This window comes from Muntiacus reevesi, chromosome 12 (genome assembly GCF_963930625.1).
Source record: "Muntiacus reevesi chromosome 12, mMunRee1.1, whole genome shotgun sequence".
NCBI lineage: Eukaryota > Metazoa > Chordata > Mammalia > Artiodactyla > Cervidae > Muntiacus > Muntiacus reevesi.
Window position 1 is genome coordinate 62,397,142 of NC_089260.1, and position 21,370 is coordinate 62,418,511.

Sequence of the window (21,370 nt, forward strand, 5' to 3'; positions counted from 1 at the left end):
ATTAATCCCTGATCCAGGAATATCCCATAAGACGCGGAGCAGCTAAGCCACAACTATTAAGCCTGTGCTTCAGAGCCTCTGCTCCACAACTTGCAAAACCCAAGCACCACAAGAGAGTAGCCCCTGTTCTCTGCAACTAGAGAAAAGCCCATGCAGCAATGAAGAGCCAGCACAGACAAAAATAAACAAATAACTGAATAAATAAAATTTTAAAAAATATTAATAAGATACAAGGGTGTAATGTACAGCACAGGGAATATAGCCAGTATTTTAGAATGACTTTGTAAGTAGTAGTGAGTTCCCTCAGTCGTGTCTGACTCTGTGTGACCCTATGGACTGGAGCTTGCCAGAATCCTCCATCCATGGAATTTTCCAGGCAAGAATACTGGAGTGGGATGCCATTTCCTTCTCCAGGGGATCTTCTCAACCCAAGGATTGAACCCTGGTTTCCCACACTGCTGGCAAACTCTTTACCATCTGAGCCACCAGGGAAGCCCTATAATCTATAAAAATACTGAATCACTATGCTGTGTACTTTAATATAATATTGCAAGTAACTCTATGGCTTCAGGGAACAGTGGGGAAGGGGAAGCTGACTTTCCACTCTTTCCCATACATCTGCTCCTGCTCCTTCAGATCACCCAGGCCAGGAACAGAGAGTGGAGCTGGGACCAGGGTGAGAGAAGAGGACAGTTCATGAAGCAAGTGATTCTGCACAATCTGACCGTGCAGGTGGGTAGGATGTCAGAGGCTTGAGGCTACAAGGTGGCACCTCCACTCTGCTTAGCAATCTCTCAGTCGTTCATCATGATTTCAAACCAGGTGAGGGTGTAGGTAGACACAGTAGGTCTTGCACACATTGGCTATCCTCATAACCAGCATCCTGATATGTTTGTGAAAACTACGTAAAAAGAGTCTGCTTGTCACATAAAGATTGGAAAGAATATATCTCAAGTGGCTGGCTTATGGTAGGTGCTCAATAAATTGTTGACATGGTATAATCCTTACTAATCAATTGCTTCTTCCAGCTGGCAGATGAGAGGGGACTTTGTGGGAAAATCCCCACAGATGCTATTTAAATGCATCAGAATCCTTTTCTAAAAACTGCTCTGTAGTCAACACATTTAGATTTCCCAAAGTCAATTTCTTGTTAAATCGTCCTACATTTTAAGACATGCCACCAGTAAAACCACATGATTTAGAGTTAAAAACCATTCAAAAATATCCTAAAGGCATATCCAGTGGTTGCTGGTGATGTTTCAGAAGCAGAATTAAAACAAAAGGCTCCATGTGGGTTTGAGGTTCCTTTTAAAAAGTGTCATTTTCTCAAGAGTGAACATATTTATTCTGAAGGTCCACATGAAAGGCTAAAATACAAATTTAAACAATAGTTCAGAAGTCCCACTGAAAATCTGCTTCCATCAGCTCTTTGGAAAGCATAGGAAGCATGCTAATTCTGGTTCTACCACCTCTGAGCTTGGCCAAGAAAGAGTTGGACTATTTTCCAGCCAACCAACTCAATCAAAACGCTTGAACCTTCCAGGAAACCCAAGACTACTAATTTTCCAGACCCTGGGCTTGCGCATATATGTGTTTCAATCTGATATATTTGCATCCTGCTCCTTTGTGACGCTGTGGGTGTTGAGGTTCCCCTGCTGAGAAAGCTGAATGTTTTGTTTTTCTCCCAGCAACCTCACAGAATTGCAACAGCTCTCAGCCCACCATAATGTGTCTGATTCCCATAGAAACAGCACCTCTTCCGAATGTGAAGATAGTTTCCAAAGTCAGAGGGAACAGAGGTGCAAACACCTTCTTCTCATCTGAGCAAGTATTCTTGCCTGGGAAGTCCCATGGACAGAGGAACCTGGTGGGCTATAGTCTACTGAGTCCCAAGGAGCTGGACACAACTGAGCGACTGAAGAGAACATCTGAACAAGACCCTTTTGCACACCCACTGAGGACTTGGGTAATCCCCTTAGGTTATTTGGTTCTGGAAGTCCACCTTCCTTTGTGGGTTCAACTTCAATCACTCATGTATCTCTTTCAGCTATACCACCCTGTTATAGTGGAATCCTGTGATTGCATTATCCTTGGGCTGTTTCTTAGTGTTTCTTCCCCTCCCTCCCCCCACCACCTTGAGTTAAACAGGAAGGCACAGGAGCCTGGAATCTAATAAAAGCCATCCCCCCAGGTGAAATAAGGCTCTGTGGTTCAGCAGTAAAGAATTCGTCTACAATGCAGGAGATCAGGTTTCGATCCCCGGGTTGGGAAGATCCTCTGGAGAAGGAAATGGCAACCCACTGCAGTACTCTTACCTGGGAAATCCCATGGACATAGGAGCCTGGTGACCTACATTCCTTGAGGTCGCAAAGAGTCGGATGACTGAGCATGTATGCATCCCTCAGTCCTACCTGCTACCAGCTCTGAAGAGTTCACACTTTTCTCCCTGAGCTAAACCAGCCAAGGCCAGTAAAACAGTATAGGTTTTACTATAGGACACAGAGAAGGGTGGTTTTAGCAGCACAGGATTGTAACAGCTGTGAGACTCAGGCAAACCTTGACGCTTCTGAGTTTGGGTATCCTGGGGGGTACTGGGGTGCCTCAATACAGCTGGGTGAGTGGGGAAGTCACAGCTCCCACTAAGCCTTGCTAATGGGGTGGGTGAGCAGTTTTCTCTATGCTGTTTAGCTGGAGTAGAGGCGTTATTGTTTAAAAGTTTTCTGTCTTGCTAGGCAGCCTCTGCTTTGGTGGCTAGAGAATATGAGTCTTTCTTAGGTCTTTTGATGTTTGTGCCCAATGATGTTCCCAGGTTGCTGATTTCGTTAGCTCAAGTCCAGGATATATGAAGCAAAATAAAACCCAGGAGACTCACTGCTGGATCCTGAGGTCTCTGCCAGTTTGCCTTCTTCTACTTTTCAGAGTCTTCATCCACTTGGTTTACACATCACATGTGAGTTCAGTTCCTTCAGTCACGTCTGACTCTGTGTGACCCTATGGACTACATACAGCCTGTCAAGCTCCTCTGTCCATGGGATTCTCCAGGCAAGAATACTGGAGTGGGTTGCCATCTCCTCCTCCAGGAGATCTTCTCCACCGAGGGATCGAACCCAGCTCTCCTGCATTTCAGTCAGATTCTTTACCGCTGAGCCATTAAGGAAGTCCATACGTCACATTCAGGGGTTTTAACTGTACTTAGTGAAAGAAATAAGAAAACTGTGTCTATTCATCTTCCCAGAAGCAGAGCTCTGCTCTATTGTTTTATAACCTTCTTTCAGTGGATCATCTCTTCATACAAATAAATCTACCTCATATTATCATTTTAATGGCTGCATATTATTCCACTGCATTGATTTACATTGCTATAATTGATTAAATCAATTGTCTGTAGTTTGGACAGACAAGGTTTTTTCTCCCCAGCAAATTTCTTCTACTAGGAATAACACTGGAGTGAACATCTGAGTAGCTAAATATTTGTCATATTCTTGATTATTTTCTTGGCCTAAATTTCTGAACATAGCACAGCTAACCTGTGTGTAAAGATACACACAGGTGAAGGCTTCTAAAACAGCTATTTCTGCTTTATTGAGTATGCCAAAGCCATACAATTGACTGTGTAGATCACAATAAACTGTGGAAAATTCTGAAAGAGATGGGAATACCAGACCACCTGACCTGCCTCTTGAGAAACCTGTATACAGGTCAGGAAGCAACAGTTAGAACTGGACATGGTAAAACAGACTGGTTTCAAATAGGAAAAGGAGTACGTCAAGGCTGTATATTGTCACCCTGCTTATTTAACTTATATGCAGAGTACATCATGAGAAACGCTGGGCTGGAGGAAGCAGAAGCTGGAATCAAGATTGCCAGGAGAAATACCAATAACCTCAGATATGCAGATGACACCATCCTTATGGCAGAAAGTGAAGAAAAACTAAAGAGTCTCTTGATGAAAGTGAAAGAGGAGAGTGAAAAAGTTGGCTTAAAGCTCAACATTCAGAAAACTAAGATCATGGCATCTGGTCCCATCATTTCATGGAAAATAGATGGGGAAACAGTGGAAGCAGTGTCAGACTTTATTTTTCTGGGCTCCAAAATCACTGCAGATGGTGATTGCAGCCATGAAATTAAAAGACGCTTGCTCCTTGGAAGGAAAGTTATGACCAACCTAGACAGCATATTAAAAAGCAGAGACATTACTTTGTCAACAGAGGTCCGTCTAGTCAAGACTATGGTTTTTCCAGTAGTCATGTATGGATGTGAGAGTTGGACTATAAAGAAAGCTGAGTGCTGAAGAATTGATGCTTTTGAACTGTGGTGTTGCAGAAGACTCTTGAGAGTCCCTTGGACTGCAAGGAGATCCAACCAGTCCATCCTAAAGGATATCAGTCCTGGGTGTTCATTGGAGGGACTGATGTTGAAGCTGAGACTCCAAAGTAGACTTTGGCTACTTGATGTCGAGAGCTGACTCATTTGAAAAGACCCTGATGCTGGGAAAGATTGAGGGCAGGAGGAGAAGGGGGACGACAGAGGATGAGATGGTTGGATGACATTACCAACACAATGGACATGGGTTTGGGTGGACTCAGGGAGTTGGTGATGGACAGGGAGGCCTGGCGTGCTGTGGTTCATGGGGTCGAAAAGACTCGGACAAGACTGAGTGACCAAACTGAACTGAACATCTAAGTAGCTAAATATTTGTCATATTCTTGATTATTTTCTTGACCTAAATTTCTGGACACAGCACAGCCAACCTAAAAGATATACACATGTGAAGGCTTCTAAAACAGGAAGCCAGTTGCTCTCCAAGGACCAGAAAAATTATAGCAAATTATGCAACTATCATCAGCCTCTGTACCTTCAACATCACTGAGTATTTGTTTTAGCTGAGAATCCAGTAAGTTAAAAATGGTATGTCTCTTTTCAAAGATTACCTTACTTAGTTATTTGTGAGACTCATCACTTGGAAAACAAATATAGTTAATCAATTACTACCGAATTTCTAGGCAGTAAGAGGAGAGATAGAAAACTGAGATGGGTAGCTTGAAAGGGTCCCCCAGGTAGAATAGCCATGTGGCAGGCTATAGCTTGCCATGGAAGGGCAACAGCTGGTGGGCAGGACCTGGGCTACCAGCCCAGACTGAGAGGCACGGGACAGAACAGTGGGAGGACAGCTCCCATCTTATGTGACACCAGGTGTCCGCTGCCATTCAAGAGGTCATTTAATTTCTCTGGAATTCTTGGGCCTGTTTCCTCAAGAAGCAGCTGCTATCCATTGGAAATGAGTAGTTGTCATCACAGAGAAAAGATTGAAAGCAAGATTTAATTTCGTTCTGTAACTCCTGGTCTTATGTGTGTGCCTGTTAGTCATTCAGTCATGTCTGACTCTTTGCAATTCCATGAACCGTGGTCTGCCAGGCTCCTCTGTCCATGGAATTCTTCAGGAAAGAATACTGGAGTGGGTTGCCATTCCCTTCTCCGGAGGATTTCCTGACCCAGGGATTGATCCCAGGTCTCCAGCATTGCAGGCAGATTCTTTATCATCTGAGCCACTAGGGAAGCATACACAAAACAAGTGTCTGCATACACACACACACACACACACACACACACACACGAGGAGCCCGGGCCTGTTCTAACCCTGGTCTCCTGTTCCATGCCACTGTCACTCTCTATCAGACTATAATTAGCTTATGTTCCAGCAGGGACAGTCACGTAGGGTGAGTGTAAGATGATAGGGACTAAGACAGAGGCTTTCCTCCCAGCAGTTCTCAGCTCCTTCTTAGATCTCTCTACTGATGATCCTGCTCCTCAAAAATTAACAATAATAAGCTGTATTTGTTTCCAAAGACTTGTAACCCACAAGTCCTTGAAGGCTGGGACTCTCCAGCTGCCCCATTCTCCAAATCTGAGCTAGTGGCCACCTCATATAATTGCTAATTACTCCATTTCAATTTGCTGAATTGGAATCCATTCAGCATGGATTACTATAATGAATATATTGAATTAAGTTGCTTTGTCTAGACTTTGGAATAAGAGGTGGGCATCCCAAGATAACTAGTACTCAATACCTTGAAAATATGTGGGCTTCTTCACAACCTACATATCCATCAACAGAGGACTGGATAAAGATGTCTTTGTACAAAGCAATATTACTCAGCCATTAAAAAGAATGAAACAATGCCATTTGCAGCAACATGGATGGACCTAGAGAGTTTCACACTGAGTGAAGTCAGACAGAGAAGGTGAAATATCCTATGACATCCCTCATATGGTGGAATATAAAAAGAAATGATACAAATGAACTTACAGAACAGAAAGAGACTCACAGACTTAAGAACAAACTTCTGGTTGCCTATACACACTGCTATATTTAAAATGGATAATCAGCAAAGACTTTCTGTATAGAAGGGAACTCTGGAATCCCCTTGCTGTCCACCGGAAACTATCACAACATTGTTAATCAGCTATATCCCAACACAAAACTAAAAAGTTTAAAATATGGAGTAAAAAGTACAGGGACTTTTTCAGGCTATTTCACCTGGAGTCATTAGATTTCATCAGAACAGGTGGTACCAGACGTGTGAAGGGGCAATCTGATACCCTGAGGTACATAAAACATGAAATGTCATGCAAAGACTGCACTCACTCCTTGAAGTACTGCTACAGATGTGGGTCCTACAAACACAAAACTTCTCATAAATTTTTTTCAGTTCTCATCAACAAAGGGGAAAGATGCATTTATAATTGCCAGCATTGCACTGTATAATTTATTCCTGACGGGAGAGTACTTCCATCTTGACCCAGCATGAATGGAAACTGAACACGCCGTGTACAATTTTGTACATTTGACGACTGAAATAATTGCATGCTTCTGGTAGCTTCTGGCTCTGTTCCAAACCTTGTTTCTCCTTCACCACTCATATCCTCCCAGTGCCAGCGCAGGAAGGCATGTTCCTGTAATGAGGCAACCTCTAGCTCCTCCTCTCTGTGTCACTGCCTCAGAGCTGGCACAGTGGACGCCTGAAGGATTCCCAAGGGCATTACAACCTGCTCTTCAGATCTGGTGCCCAGGTGCACCAGGAGCTCGCGTTTCCTGATTCCTGCCTGAGCAAGACCAGCCAAAGTCTGCCCGTTCCATCTGTGACCAAACCATCTTGAAATTGTCCATCCCTAGGACCTGGAGGATCCATTTCTGCAGGAGAGACATGCAGTCCTGTCACATTCTCCAAACGAGGAATTACACTTTGCACCGAGGGCTTTGCACTGAGGGTTATCCATCACTGTGTGGGTGTGTTAGTCACTCAGTCGTGTCTGACTCTTTGAGACCCCATGGACCGTAGACTGCCAGGCTTCTCTGTCTATGGGATTTCCCAGGCAAGAATCCTGGAGCAGGTAGCCACGCCATTCTCTAGAGGATCTTCCCGACCCAGGGGTCAAACCTGGGTCTCCCACATTGCAGGCAGACTCTTTACCATCTGAGCCACCAAGGAAGCTATCCATCACTGCTAAGTCACTTCAGCCCTGTCCAACTCTTTGTGACCCCATGGACCATAGCCTACCAGGCTCCTTTGTTCATGGGATTTTCCAGACAAGAATACTGGAGTGAGTTGCCATTTCCTTCTCCAGAGGATCTTCTGGGCCCAGAGACCAAACCTGTGTCTCTTAAGTCTCCTGCATCAGCAGCCGGGTCTTTTACTACTAGCACCACCTGGGAACTACCTGGCTATTATTTCCAGAGTTGGCACTGGGTCCTACCCAGCTCCTTGGACTACACGTTCATGGTTAGAACCCAGAATTAGGGGAAATGGGTTATTCATCCTATGACCTCCATCTTCACCAGGTTTTGATCATTTGAGAGATATTTCAGATATGTAACTGAAATTCAGAGGAATCCGTCTCATGTAGCATCACCAATGAAGGTCAGGGAGGAGAGGTGGTTGTAGGCACTTGTCACTGTGTCTCCCCAACTCTCTGAACCCCTTGTCTCCCTCTTGGCAATTACTCACATCATGAGCCCTGCCCTTCCGAAAAATCTCACATTCACATTCCTTTGCAGTTGATTTTCCACATGTGACTTAGGTTCCACCCCTTAGATGCACACGAAGCCTGGGTTCCAACGTGAACATTCCAGGGAGGAGTTCACCTGCTGAGGAAGCAGATGTGCGGATGGAGATGTCTGCTGTCAAGGGTGATGCAAGGTAGACGAGCTGGGGGCTAGTCCTGAGCCCAGCTGGGGTTCAGAGAGGGTGCGGATCTTCACTGGCTTTCACCACAGCAGTTCCTGTGATGTTGAAACTGATTATGTAGCTTCAGAGATCTCTGAGTCTTCCCAGATTGTGTATGTGTGTGTATTAGTCATGTAGTTGTGTCTGACTTTTGTGACCCCATGGACTGTAGCCTGCCAGGCTCCTCTGTCCATGGGATTCTCCAGGCAAGAATACTGGAGTGGGTTGCCATTCCCTTCTCCAGGGAATCTTCCCTACCCTCCCAGACTGTGGTACCTACCTACTACCTTTAAATAGATTATTTTCTTGGTTGAAATAGCAACAGTTTGTTTTGTTATTTGCAACAGAAAACCTGACCATGGTTAACTGGAACCCAGAATTTCTGATTCCCAAACTCAGAGCACTTTTCCTTGATCCACAGTCAGGTATTAGCTCTAAACTTGGACCTTATTGACTCTCTTCCTTTCTCCAGAGAAGAAACTGAATATGAAACATCCATAAAAAGAACTTTGGACTCTGGGTGGGGTGACAGAGAGGCACTAGATCTTACTAGGGGAAAGAAGGAGAGGAGGAGATTAAAAGAGAATCCGAAAGAAAAAGAGAATATACATGTACCATGCAATAAATTTGTACCCGGATGCATTATAAACCACAGCAGTCACAGCAACACAAATGTACCTATGATAGGTATTCACAGCATTTCTTATCTCCCTACTTTCTAAGGAGGGTTCTTTCAGTTCCTTAGCTTCTGATTTCTTTTTGTGGGAATAAGATTAGTGAATAAGCAAAAGGAATGTCTCAGAGTTATGCAGAGAAGAAAGACGTGGAAGTGGGAAAAGGGGATTACAGGCAGGCAGTATGGCAGAGCGGGGGGCAGGAAGAGAGAAGTACAGTTTGGAATTATGGTTTTCTCCAGGCATATTCCCAGGAATGGGATAAAGCCTTTTTCTAGTGGGAATCTAGAAAAACGGTACCTGAAAGTGAAAGTGTAAATTGCTCAGTCATGTCCAACTCTTTGTGACCTCATGGACCATACAGTCCAGGGAATTCTCCAGGCCAAAATACTGGAGTGGGTAACGTTTCCCTTCTCCAGGGGATCTTCCCAACCCAGGGATCAAGCCCAGGTCTCCCGCATTGCAGGTGGATTCTTTACCAGGTGGATCACAAGGGAAGCCCTGAAAAATGATACAGACGAACCTATTTCCAAAGCAGAAATTGAGGCACGGAGAGAGAGAACAAGCAATTGGACACAAAGGCAGGAAGGAGGCGGGTGGGACGAATTGGGAGATTGGGATGGACACATAGACACTACTACGTATAAAATAGATAACAAATGAGAACCTACTGTACAGCTCAGGGAACTCTACTCTGTGGTGACCTGAATGGGAAGGAAACACCCAAAAAGAGGGGATACATGTATGTGCAGAGCTGATTCTCTCTGCTGTACTGCAGAAACTAGCACCGCATTGGAAAGAAACTACAACCCCAAATAAACATTTTAAAAAGAGAGAGAGGTACCATCATGGGTGGGACCTTGGGGAGGGTGGTATTTGAAAAGTGATTGGAAAAATGTCCTGGCATTATTGTTTTGGAAGCATCACCATTCTGAGACCAGTCTTAAGAAGGAACAAATGCATAGTCTCATTTGGCTTTCATTATCATCCTGTGAAATGAGCACTATTATGCTTTCTGTTTCTCAGGTTAAGAATCTAAGCGTCAGAGAGGTTTTGCAGCTGATACAAAGTGGTGACTGATTTGACTCCAGACGTAAAGGATTCCAACACCCTTTCATAGGGGAGGAGAGAAGTGAGCTACACTGACCTACTTCACAACCTGCCGCTTTGCTCATCCAGGGTGGTCACATGGATTAGGAAGTTCCTGAGCTGATGCTGGGTTCTGTTCATTATTTAGTCATTTTTTTTAAGCTACAAAGTCCCACGAAACGAAAATTACAAACACCTAAAAACAGAGCCTCCAAAACTGCTGTTGTTCAGTTGCTAAGTTGTGACTCTTCATGACCTCATGGACTGTAACATGCCACTCTCCTCTGTTCTTCACTATCTCCCGAAGTTTGCTCAAACTCATGTCCATCTACCCATCTCATCGTCTCACACCCCTTCTCCTTTTGCCTTCAATCTTTCCCAGAATCAGGATCTTTCCCAATGAATCGACCCTTTGCATCAGGCGACCAAAGTATTAGAGGTTCAGCTTCAGTATCAGTCCTTCTAATGAATATTCAAGGTTGATTTCCTTTAGGATTGACTGGTTTGATCTCCTTGCAGTCCAAGGGACTCTCAAGAGTCTTCTCCAGACTATAATCAAGAGTTAATGCAGAGAAACTATTTGGAAAATAAAAATTAATTAAATTGAAAGAACAAAACGGCTATGTAACACACCCCCCTTGGTCTGCCAGTAACACAGGTCATTTCTGAAGGCAATTAAGTTAATACACACTTTTTCAAAGTTTGAATGCAATTATCTCATGGTTGTTTATATCCATACAGACCAGAAATGATGACATGGGAGGAAAGTTGCCTTTGTGTAATCATTTTAGTCTAATGTGCTAGTGTTGGGTCTGGGAGAAATTAACAGCCGTGTGCTCGGTAAGAACATTACATATGGTATCTCTTTTATCCTCATTACACTCCTAAGAGGTTGATACTATTAGTCACATCTTATAAATGATTCAGTGGGGCTCCAAAAGGTTGAGTGATCTGCTCAGTCTCACAGCTTCTGGTTTTAATTGGGAGACCATAGGTCCTGTCATGTCTGTGACAGTCCCAGTTTATAGCTGTTATCCCAGGATAATTACTGAGTGTTTTACAATTTCCTCTTTTACTTTTAAACTATTTTTTCTTTTTTGGCCACACTGCATGACATGCAGGATTCTAGTTCCTGAACCAGGGATTGAACCCATGTGGAGCCCCAACCACTGGACCACGAGGGATGTCCCCACAACATAGTTAAAATGATCTTACACTGGTAGATTTTTCTATCATTTATCATTTTGAACCAACATAATGACTATTATAAATACTATGATAAACAACTTTGTGCTCAGTCCTGTCCAACTCTTTGTGGCCCCATAGACTGTAGCCCGTGAAGGTCTTCTGTCCATAGAATTTTCTAGGCAAGAATACTGGAGTGGGGTGCCATTTCCTCCTCCAGGGAATCTTCCCGACCCAGGAAGTGAACCCACGTCTCTTACATCTCATTGGCAGACAGCTTCTTTAGCACTAGCACCACCTGGGAAGTCCCTATAAACAACTTTACGTATACAAATTTTTTCACTCACCTGAAGACTTCCACAGAATAGATCATTCAGAATTACTGAGTCAAAACACCATGAAATGCCTTTAAGGTTTTGTCTTTAATGGCAAAATCACTTTTCAAGAAGCCAGCAGCACTGTCTTCTCCCACAAGCAGCATATAAGTCTGTTTCTCTAGCCTTCTAATGCTAGAAATTAGTCTTTTAATCGCTGCCAATCTGATAAACCAAAAAAGAAAATGTACCTGATGTTTTGGTGAGCTTTTGATAAGCAGATAAGGATGGACATGGTGGCTTCGTGTTGAATGCTTAGCTATCACATAGCACAGGAAACTTCTTTCCTATTTTACTCAGACACAGGCTTGCGAGGCTTCTGAGCACTTGGCATGACAGACAACAGCCCTCACTTCTTCTCCCCAGTTGATTAACTGACCTCATATGTCAGTAGAGTAAATTCTCCTCCTGGCCTGCTTCAGTGACAGCCCATTGCTCACGCAGCATGGAAGACCCATATTTCAACTGTCTGCCGGATACCAACTCCTGGGTAGGCATAACAACTTGTCTTCAGTTGGTTATTTTCAACCCTGGCTGCACATCAGAATCACCTAGGCAGTTTTTTAATCTTTAATTTAAATCTTACTTTCTTTTATGAGTAGGAAATATATGACACAAAAGCAAAAAGGGAAAAAAATTCTCCCTCTGTGGTCCTGGACCAGCCAATTCTCCTTCCTGAAAGCAAATGATGTCATCAATCTCTCTTGGGTCTTTCCAGAGATATGGGTAGATTTTTAAGACGTGCCCTTTCTGGGACCTCACACATAGATCTTCTGTAGCACAATTTCCAGGATAGAGAATCTACAAACTTGGATTTTATTTTAAAGCCCACAGTACCATTGAATTATAGTCAGGGGTTAAAAAAAATACATTACTATGTCACTCATTCACTCATCATTCATTCCTTCATCCATTCAACATATATGTATTGAGCTTGGGCTTTTTTCTTTTTCCTTTGGTTGTGCTGTTTTGGCATGTGGGATCTTGATTCCCTAACCAGGGATCAAACCCAGGCCCTCTGCAGTGCAAGCATAGAGTATTAACCACTAGACCACTGGGGAAGTGTCTGAGCTTGGGCTTTTATATGCCAGACATTGTGCTTGGTACTGGAGATAGCCATGAGCCAGTCACTGCTCTCATGGAGCTTAGATTGCAGTGTGGAGGGAAAGCAGAGAAACTGTAATTATCAGAAAGTGAGACCTTTCAGGACAAAACTAGAGCAGGATGATGGAAAGTCTTTCAGTTGTGTTTATCTCAACTTAACCTTCTCCTTCCTCCCCTTCCAGACTTTCTTAGCCCTTCCACTGAAAGGTACATGAAGAGAGAGAGAAAATGAGACAAATTTTGTCTGACAGTTGGATTACTCCAAGGGTCCCAATTTAAAAAATGAGTTTTAAGCTTAGGCCCAAAGTCATTCCCAGGTGATATTCATGTCTCTTCATTAGCTCAGATCATTTGGGTTCTTCATAATGGCTTAGACATAATTCTGAGAAATGTCAATTTGGTTGTTACTCAAATAAAAAGTCTAATTTCTACTTTCTTTCCTGTAATCTAGTAAAACCCACACTAAAGCATCATGAGGGCTCCTGAATACCTAGCTGACAGCTGAGAACTGGGGGATGTCACCAATGTCTCCCAAAGAGAAAGCGGCTGGGAGTCTCCTTGCCACTGACACTCACAATGTTCAGTCCAATTCAATGAAATACTGTTATCGCATGTTCCAGTCACTACAGGCAGTACCATTTTTATCCCACTTAAAAATGAGGAGGAAACTCAGACTCAGAGAGGTTAAGTAACTTATCCAAGTTACCCAGAGTTTAGACCTAGGTTTATTGATGCCAGAAATTGGTATACCCCTCAAAAATCTGCCTCAAATTTTGAATAAGATAATCCGTGCATTGTGCTTATGGTAACATCTGGTGAATGGTTAAGTCCTATTCCATTCTAAGAAAGCTGCCTTCTCATTGCTATTGTTGTTCATCAGTTAGACTCTAAGATCTGGCAGCTAAAGGCTCATGACCAGAGATTTTCAGAACCCAACTGGTGAGAAAGAATTAGGCAGGGAAGCGTGAAATAACACAGCACAGGAAGTCAGGGGGTGGGGTTTGGAGCAGCCTGCCTGCTGCAAGCTGGGGGAGCAGCCCCTCCCGGTGCCCGTGGGCCACACCAGGAGAAGTTCCTGATCCAGCCTGCATTGTTGGTGCCTCAGCAGCTACCTCATCTTCTCCTCCCTTTGACCTGGAAGCACTGGAGGACGTGCTCCTATTTGTATTCCCAGCGCCTAGGCTAGCACCATAGGATCCAAATGCTGAATGAATGAAGAAATGACTGAACAAGCTTCGCCCCACCTCTCAAGCGTCCTCTTCGCCAAAGGTGGACACAGTCACTCTTCATTTTGCATTTTTCCCTGCAGATGCTGTATTGGACCCTCTAGATGTATTTTTGCTCTTAATTCTCACACCAGTCATTAGATAAGAGGTATTCACTCCACTTTACACTTGTGAACAGAAAGTTAGAGTAAAGTTTAGGGGTGGTCATGTGGTTTGGGGGCTTCCAAGGTGGCGCTAGTGGTAAAGAACACGCCTACCAATGCATGGTGGGTTCGATCCCTGGGTCGAGAAGGTCCCCTGAAGAAGTGAATGGCAACCCACTCCAGTATTCTGGCCTGGAGAATCCCATGGACAGAGGAGCCTGGCAGGAGTCCATGGGATCACAAAGAGTTGGACATGACTAAGCGACTTAGCACAGCCCAGCCCAGCACATGGTTTGGAAACAGCTGTGGTGCTGGCAGCCCCCATACTGCTCCCTCCTCTTCTTTCCCCATCAGCCTGCTCTAAGACCCCAGAAAGTCTTCCCCCCATTCCATTCCCCATCTTCGGTTCCTTGCCATCCTTCGGGTTGCTGGTTTGGAGCAGTTTCTTTGAGAGAGAGCTGCTGTTGAGGATCTTAATTCCTAACAACAAACAGATTCAGATCCAGCCGTGTTGACATGACCGTGCATATCTGTGGGATTGCTTAGGCGCCATCTCTGACTGCATTGCTTCTCAGACTTTAATGTGCAGACAGATCACCTGGAGATTGTGTTGAAACATAGATTCTGGGCCTTCTGTCTGGAGTGGTGTCCCAGATTCTGCATTTCCAGCAAGCTCCAGGAGATGCTGAAACTGCTAATCTACATGCCACACTCAAGTCATGATGAGGCATGAATTCTCAATAGGCTGTGACTCAGGAACAAGTTTGTTATGTTCTTTGTTATGAGTTGAATTGTGTCTCCCCTCCCTCCAAAAAAAAAGATACATTGACATCCGAAAACTCCAATACCTCAGAAAGAGCTGAGATGAAATCACACCCGAATAGGTTGGGCCCTTAATGTAATATGACTGGTGTCCTTCACAGAAAACAGCCCCATGAAGACAGATACTCAGGGAGGAGGCCATGTGACGATGGGGGCAGAGACTGCAGTAATTGCAACTACAAGCCAAGGAAGGCTAAGGATTGCCAGCAGCCATGAGAGAGGTAGGGGACAGGTTCTCCCTCAGAACCCTCAGAAGGAACCAGTCCTGCCAAAGTCCTGATCCTGGACTTCTAGCCTCTAGAACTGTGAGAGAAAAAAAAATTCTATTGTTTTAAGTTACCCAATCTGTGGTGCTTGTTACAGCAGCCACAGGAAGCTAATACACTCACAAACTCTGAGAAAATAAAAATTAGCCCGGAATAAGAAAGTAAAACATCTGCCTCGCTGTTCATCAGATCAGACACAAATAAGATAAAAAAGACAGATAATAATTCTAAATGCAGATCATACAGATCAAATAATAAGATAACAGACACAGATGAAATCAACTGCTGAGTGACTGCGCTTCCCAGTGGCGCTAGTGGTAAAGAACCTGCCTGCCAGTGCAGGAGATGAAGAGACATGGGTTCGATCCCTGGGTCAGGAAGATCCCCTGGAGGAGGAAATGGCAACCCACTCTACTTGCCTGGAGAATCCCACGGACAGAGGAGCCTGGTGGGCTTCAATCCATGGGGTCACAAAGAGTCAGACACGCCTGAAGCAACTTAGCACACACACATGCATGCTGAGTGACTAGGTGACAATATTTCTGCCCAGAACAGACTGCTGCTGAGATAACCCTTAAAGTGTCATAACATCCCCCTTCCCTGTGATGGCCTACTTTCCTACCCTGAACTACAAAATCACTGACTATCAGAAACTTGGTTGTTTGAAGTTATATTAGCAAGAATGACATGCTCCACCTTTGCCTGGAGAATCTAAATCACATGACCCTGAGAAAGAGACTTCATTTCCAGCCCAGGTACAAAGTATCTGATAAGGTTTTCCAGACACCAGTCCATGCCTAGTATCACTTTGTTGTGAAGGTGTCCTCATCCACTTTGCATCCAGAACTGATGTTGATCCTACATCCATAGAGTTGGTTTGCTTTGAGCTCTGTTTCATATACAGTGGACGCTTGGACCACATCAGAGCTAAAGATGCCAACCCCACACAGTCAAAACTACATAGGTCTAACCTTAGTCATTCCTCTGCATCATGGATTCGGTCAACCACTGATCTTGTAGAACTGTGTGCTTTTAAGAAACTCACATTTAAGTGGACCCTCAAAGTTTAAACCCATGTTGTTCAAGGGTCAACTGTAAGTTTTACCTACACTCCACACTTCCTCCAATCCTACAATATCTCTATCCTTTCTTTGTTTGGCAAGAAACGCCATGGGCCCTGTGGTATGTGACCTGCCTCATCCCAATGGGCCAATTAACACTGACTGTGTTGGACAACAGAGTTGCCTCAGTGGTCTTGGACTGACTGGGCTGGGATACCTGCAGTTTGATTTCCAGGGCTTATTACACAGTAAAGGACCCTTACAGTTGAGAATATTCAGGTCTTCATTGAACTTCAATGTTTTCATCTCTAAGATGGAACACTTTAAATTCCCTGGAGTTACAGTGTTTAAGACTCCTAGCTTTCACTGCCAAGGGCCTGGATTCAATCACTGGTTCGGGAACTAAGATCCTGCAAGCCACATGACTAGGTCAAATAAAATAGAGTAAAATGAAATGAAATTGAACATTATGTTCATTCCTTTTATTAGAGAGTGTCCATAACAAACAAAATATAAGGTGTGACAAAAGCATCAACTCAGTGAATGCTGATTGAATAATCTTGCAAAAGATGTATGCTGGGACTTCCCTTGCGATCCAGTGGTTAAGACTCGGCCTTGCAATGCAGAGGGCGAGAGTTCGATCCCTGGTCAGGGACCTAAGATACCATATACCTCAGTGCCAAAAAACCAAAGCATAAAACAGAAGCAATGTTGTAACAAATTCAATAAGACTTTAAAAATGATTTTCATCTAAAAAACTTTTTAAAAATGCATGCAACAGACAAGTACCTGAATATTTTTGCTACTGAATGTCTACTTGATATTAACAGCAGTTACTTGCCAATGGCAAAAAGCAATGGAGTGTTTGTTCTCAGGAACTTAGGACTTCACAGCACTGTTACAATGAAATTAGGCTAAATCGATGACCACAAGGACATTTCCTTATACCCATAAGAAAACTAAGATCTAAGTTGAAGTTACAGCAGAGAGAAATACACCTATTATTTTGTAACAACTTTAGATGGAGTATGAACTGTAAAACCATTGAATCACTATGTTGTACACCTGAAACTAATATGATATTGTAAATCAACTATACTTCAATAGAAAATAAGTAATTAAGAGGCAGTTCATTCTCTTTTAAATGCTGCTTGGGCAGAAGAGTGCTTCCATATTTTTGTTGTTGTTTAGTCGCTTGGTTGTGTCTGACTTTGCAACCCCATGCCCTATAGCCCGCCAGGCTCTGCTGTCCATGGGATTTCCCAGGAAAGAAATCTGGAGTGAGTTGCCATTTCCTATTCCAGAGGATCTCCCTGACCCAGAGACTGAAGGGATCGAACCCATGTCTCCTGCATTGGCAGGCAAATTCTTTACTTCTGAGCCACCAGGGAAGATTCCATATTATTCCTTATGTAACTCTTCTTCTCATTTGGTCTCTTTGACAAATGATGCCTCCATTTTTTTCAGAATTAAAGTGATCCTATCTTAGAATCCTCGTGTGCTACGTCTTAGTGGAAAGTGTGTCTAGGAGAGGGAGTGGGCTTGGGAGTCAGTAGGAGGCCTGGATTGGAAAGTCAACTCCAGCCATTACTAGCTAAGCAATCTGAACTCCTCTGAGCCTCAGTGATCATGTCTGTAAAGTGGGTATAGTAGCAGTTTCTACATTATAGGGCTATTGTGAGGATTCAGTTTATTTTGCAAAGCCCTTAGAGCAATGGTCGCTCCTGAATAAACATTTAGGTTGGCAATCCTCTAATGTCTCCAGGAGCAAATACTTGGTTGGAACCTGACTTTCTCTGTTTTTTTTTTTTTTTTTTTTTTGTCTTATTTACCCTCTAACTTTATTTAGTCAGATCTCTCTCTCTCTCCAGGGTCCAGTGTTTCCTTGTTCAACTTATAAGCAAAATAACCCCAGGAAGAGAAGAGAAAACTAATCCCCAATAGACTGTGGTTGACAGAAAGTAGTCTTTCCTTTGACCTCTTCTCGAAGGATTTGTAGTTTCATAAGCTCTGAGCCTGAGACTTCTCTAAATCCTGCCTAATACACCCCATGGGTCAACCAAACAGACCTCAATAGGAAGCTTTTAAAAATAAGAGATGGACCCTATTGACAGGGTGTAGCGGACAATGGCAGAAGTGGAAGGAAGTCCCAGTGCTCATGTGTCTACTCCTCATCTCTGCCCGTGGTTTATGGCAATGTGTCTTTGTAATCCAGGGACGAACCATCTGTGGCTAGTGGCAGAGGCACTTTAGTGGCTCTGGTGGACTAGTACTGGACTGGACTGACTGTCTCCAATTAAAATCAGAGCCTCCAGGTTGTCTGAAGTTGTTATCTCAACAGGATAACAGTAGGTCAACTACAGAGTCTCTGCCTCTTCTCCCTGCTCATCCCCTTAGAATCAGGTGGGAAGCTTTGAAAGTCCTAATGTCCAGACAACACTCCAGACTGATCACTTTAAATGTTCCAGGAGTAGAAACCATGCATCAATATTACTGCAGATTTAGATTCAGTAGATCTGCGCTGGGGTCTGAGATTCTACATTTCTGACATATGCTCAGTTGATGTCCGCGCTGCTGGGCCCAGGACTAGAATTTCCACAGCAAAGTCTCAGACTGTCTTTTCTCCCATCCCTCCTGTCCATCAAAATTAGTGCTTGATGCTCATTGGTCTATTTCCCCCAAGGATCTACCATCAGAAGCAAAGGCTCTCTTCTGGTTAGTTTATTTACTTCTGGGACCTGGTCTGAGGAAAGAGAACTTATTATTATTGATTCACTGCATTATCTTGTTTAAGGAGAAGATACTTAGAAATATGGGAGTTTAAAACACTCTTGCAGTCAGATCTTTCTGATCAATTCAATACCATCATCCTCTTGCTTCTCGTTAGAGGGCTTTCAGCTTTAAACAGGTTCACACCACTTCTCTTTTCCTCCAACTCCTAGTTCAGATAATATTTTTAACAGCATTCAGAGTGAGGCAGAATCATTTGAACCTGAACTTGAAATTGGGAAACCCAAGAACTTGAGAAAGTCACATGTGTTCTCCGAGCCCGTTTTCTCTTCTGAAAAAGGACCACATGGTGATGATAATAGCTGCCATTGTGTGCTAAGTATTAGACTTACATCAAAATAACTCCCTCAAGGCTCATTCACAGTCCATCTACCAATGGAAGTCTTGGGGCCCAGAGAGGCTAAGAAACCAGCTTAAGGTCACAGGGCTGATAAGCAATAGAACTTGAACTTACATCCATGACTGGTTCTTCCACTGTCTCACTGCTACCTGCCTAAGAGGGTGGTGAGGTGACAAATGAAGTCACGCATTGAGCACTTCATATGTGAAGGTGTTTTGTCATTGTTTGAGAATTGAAATTTATAGCCTGAAAATCTGGCTTTTGGTCCTGGCTCTGCCATTCATTTACTGTACAGACTTGGACAAGTGACTTATTCTCTCTGAGTTTCTTTCTTTGCCCATAAAATGACTCCAGTATTGACCACTGACTTGTCTACCTCTCAGGGTGAGTAAAAATTACAATAACAACAGCAACCAAGCTAACATCTCTACGCTGTTGAATATGCCTCAGGCACTGTTGGAAGTGCTTTTCAGAAATGTGAGCTAATGTTCGTGAACATAATTTTAAAACCAGAAGGTGTTTTATTTTTTAAATTAAGCTGAAGTTTTCCTGGTCAAACTGAAATGTCACAGCTGTTGCTGGGCTGCTCTGTTTTTTTTTTTTTTTCCAGGGGTTATAATCACATCAGACAAATCTTCAAGTGAAAACTCAGGTTTGGGACTTCCCTGGTGGTCTAGAGCTTGAGACTGCATGTTACCAATGCAGGCGGCACAGGTTCAGTCCCTGGCTGGGGAACTAAGATCCCACATGCCACGCTGTGTGGCAAAAAAAAAAAAAAAGGACTAAAGAAAGAAAAAGCAAACTCATTTTTAACTACAGTAATAGGTTCTCCAGCCAGCAACAAGGACTCCAAAGAGAGAATGTGAGGAACAGTGTAAGCAGAAACTCAGGGTGTTTATTCCTTCTCTCAGTAAGTTATCACAGAGGCTTAGTCCCTCCTCAATGCTTGGGCTTACAAGTCCCGAAATTTTGCCTGTGATGATATCACCGTAAAGCGTGGCAGAATGCACCACCAATCCTCCAGCAGATTTGTCTCCCGTCCTGAGGACAGACAAAAGGACCCGAGTCCCAGGAGGCACAGCTTTGGTGTCCTGATTCTTCCCAAGGAGGCATCACAAACACCGCCAGTCCCGCCCTGCCAGCCAGTCCAGCTCCCTTTTCTCATTCCACTTCCAACACCCAACATTTCTGTCCTGCCTCGCAGTACCTGAAAATCAGAGAAAAGTGTCTCTTCCGTTCCCCGGACACAGAAACCTGGCCCTCGTGTGCATCATGTCCTTTCTGGAGAAACCAGCATGGGAGGTGGACAACAATGGTCTTTTCTAATTAGAGAATCCCGAACTCGTCCATCCTCACCTCATGCAAATTCTTTCCCTCCACAGTCTCTCCTGACCTTCAACTTCCAAGTTTCTGTCATACTTGGATGCCAGCCACGTTATTATTTACTCAATAGCTTTCTTTAAATCTAGTCACTTTTTTTTTTTTTTCTCTTTTTTTTTTTCTTTTTCTAAATCTAGTCACTTTTTTAACTTAAGTTCATTTCAAAAGGAAACTGTACATGACTATCATAAATGATAGTTGGGAAGATCTATCTATCTATATTGGGAAGATCTTTCTCTGTTATTATAATTCTTGCAACAACTGAGGGTCGCTCAAAATGATGACTACGAAAACAGAGCAGTCTGATCAGGTTCTAACTAAATAGTATTGATTGCTGAAGACACTGCTAAGGACTGCTTTCTCTTGATATAATTGGAAAGGCTGAAAGAAAATTGAAAGGAGAATTGTTCCCTCACTCTGAGCTGATGCAGTTTCATGACTTGCCTTGAAATCATCAATGAACAAAACCAGGAATATACATCCTCTGCCTCAGAAACACTAGTTTAAGGGGTGGAAGTCCTTCTGCTCTTCAAAGGGATTGACCACAAGTGCTGGAGGGCCCTCAGAGAACACTCCCAAGCCCGTCCATCTCTCCCTGCCAACATCCCCCCACCCTGACCCTTTGATCAGAATGTGAACAGTCTTTCCAATAACTCTGTCCTTGATTATTGCCACCTTTGTGGTCCAAGAG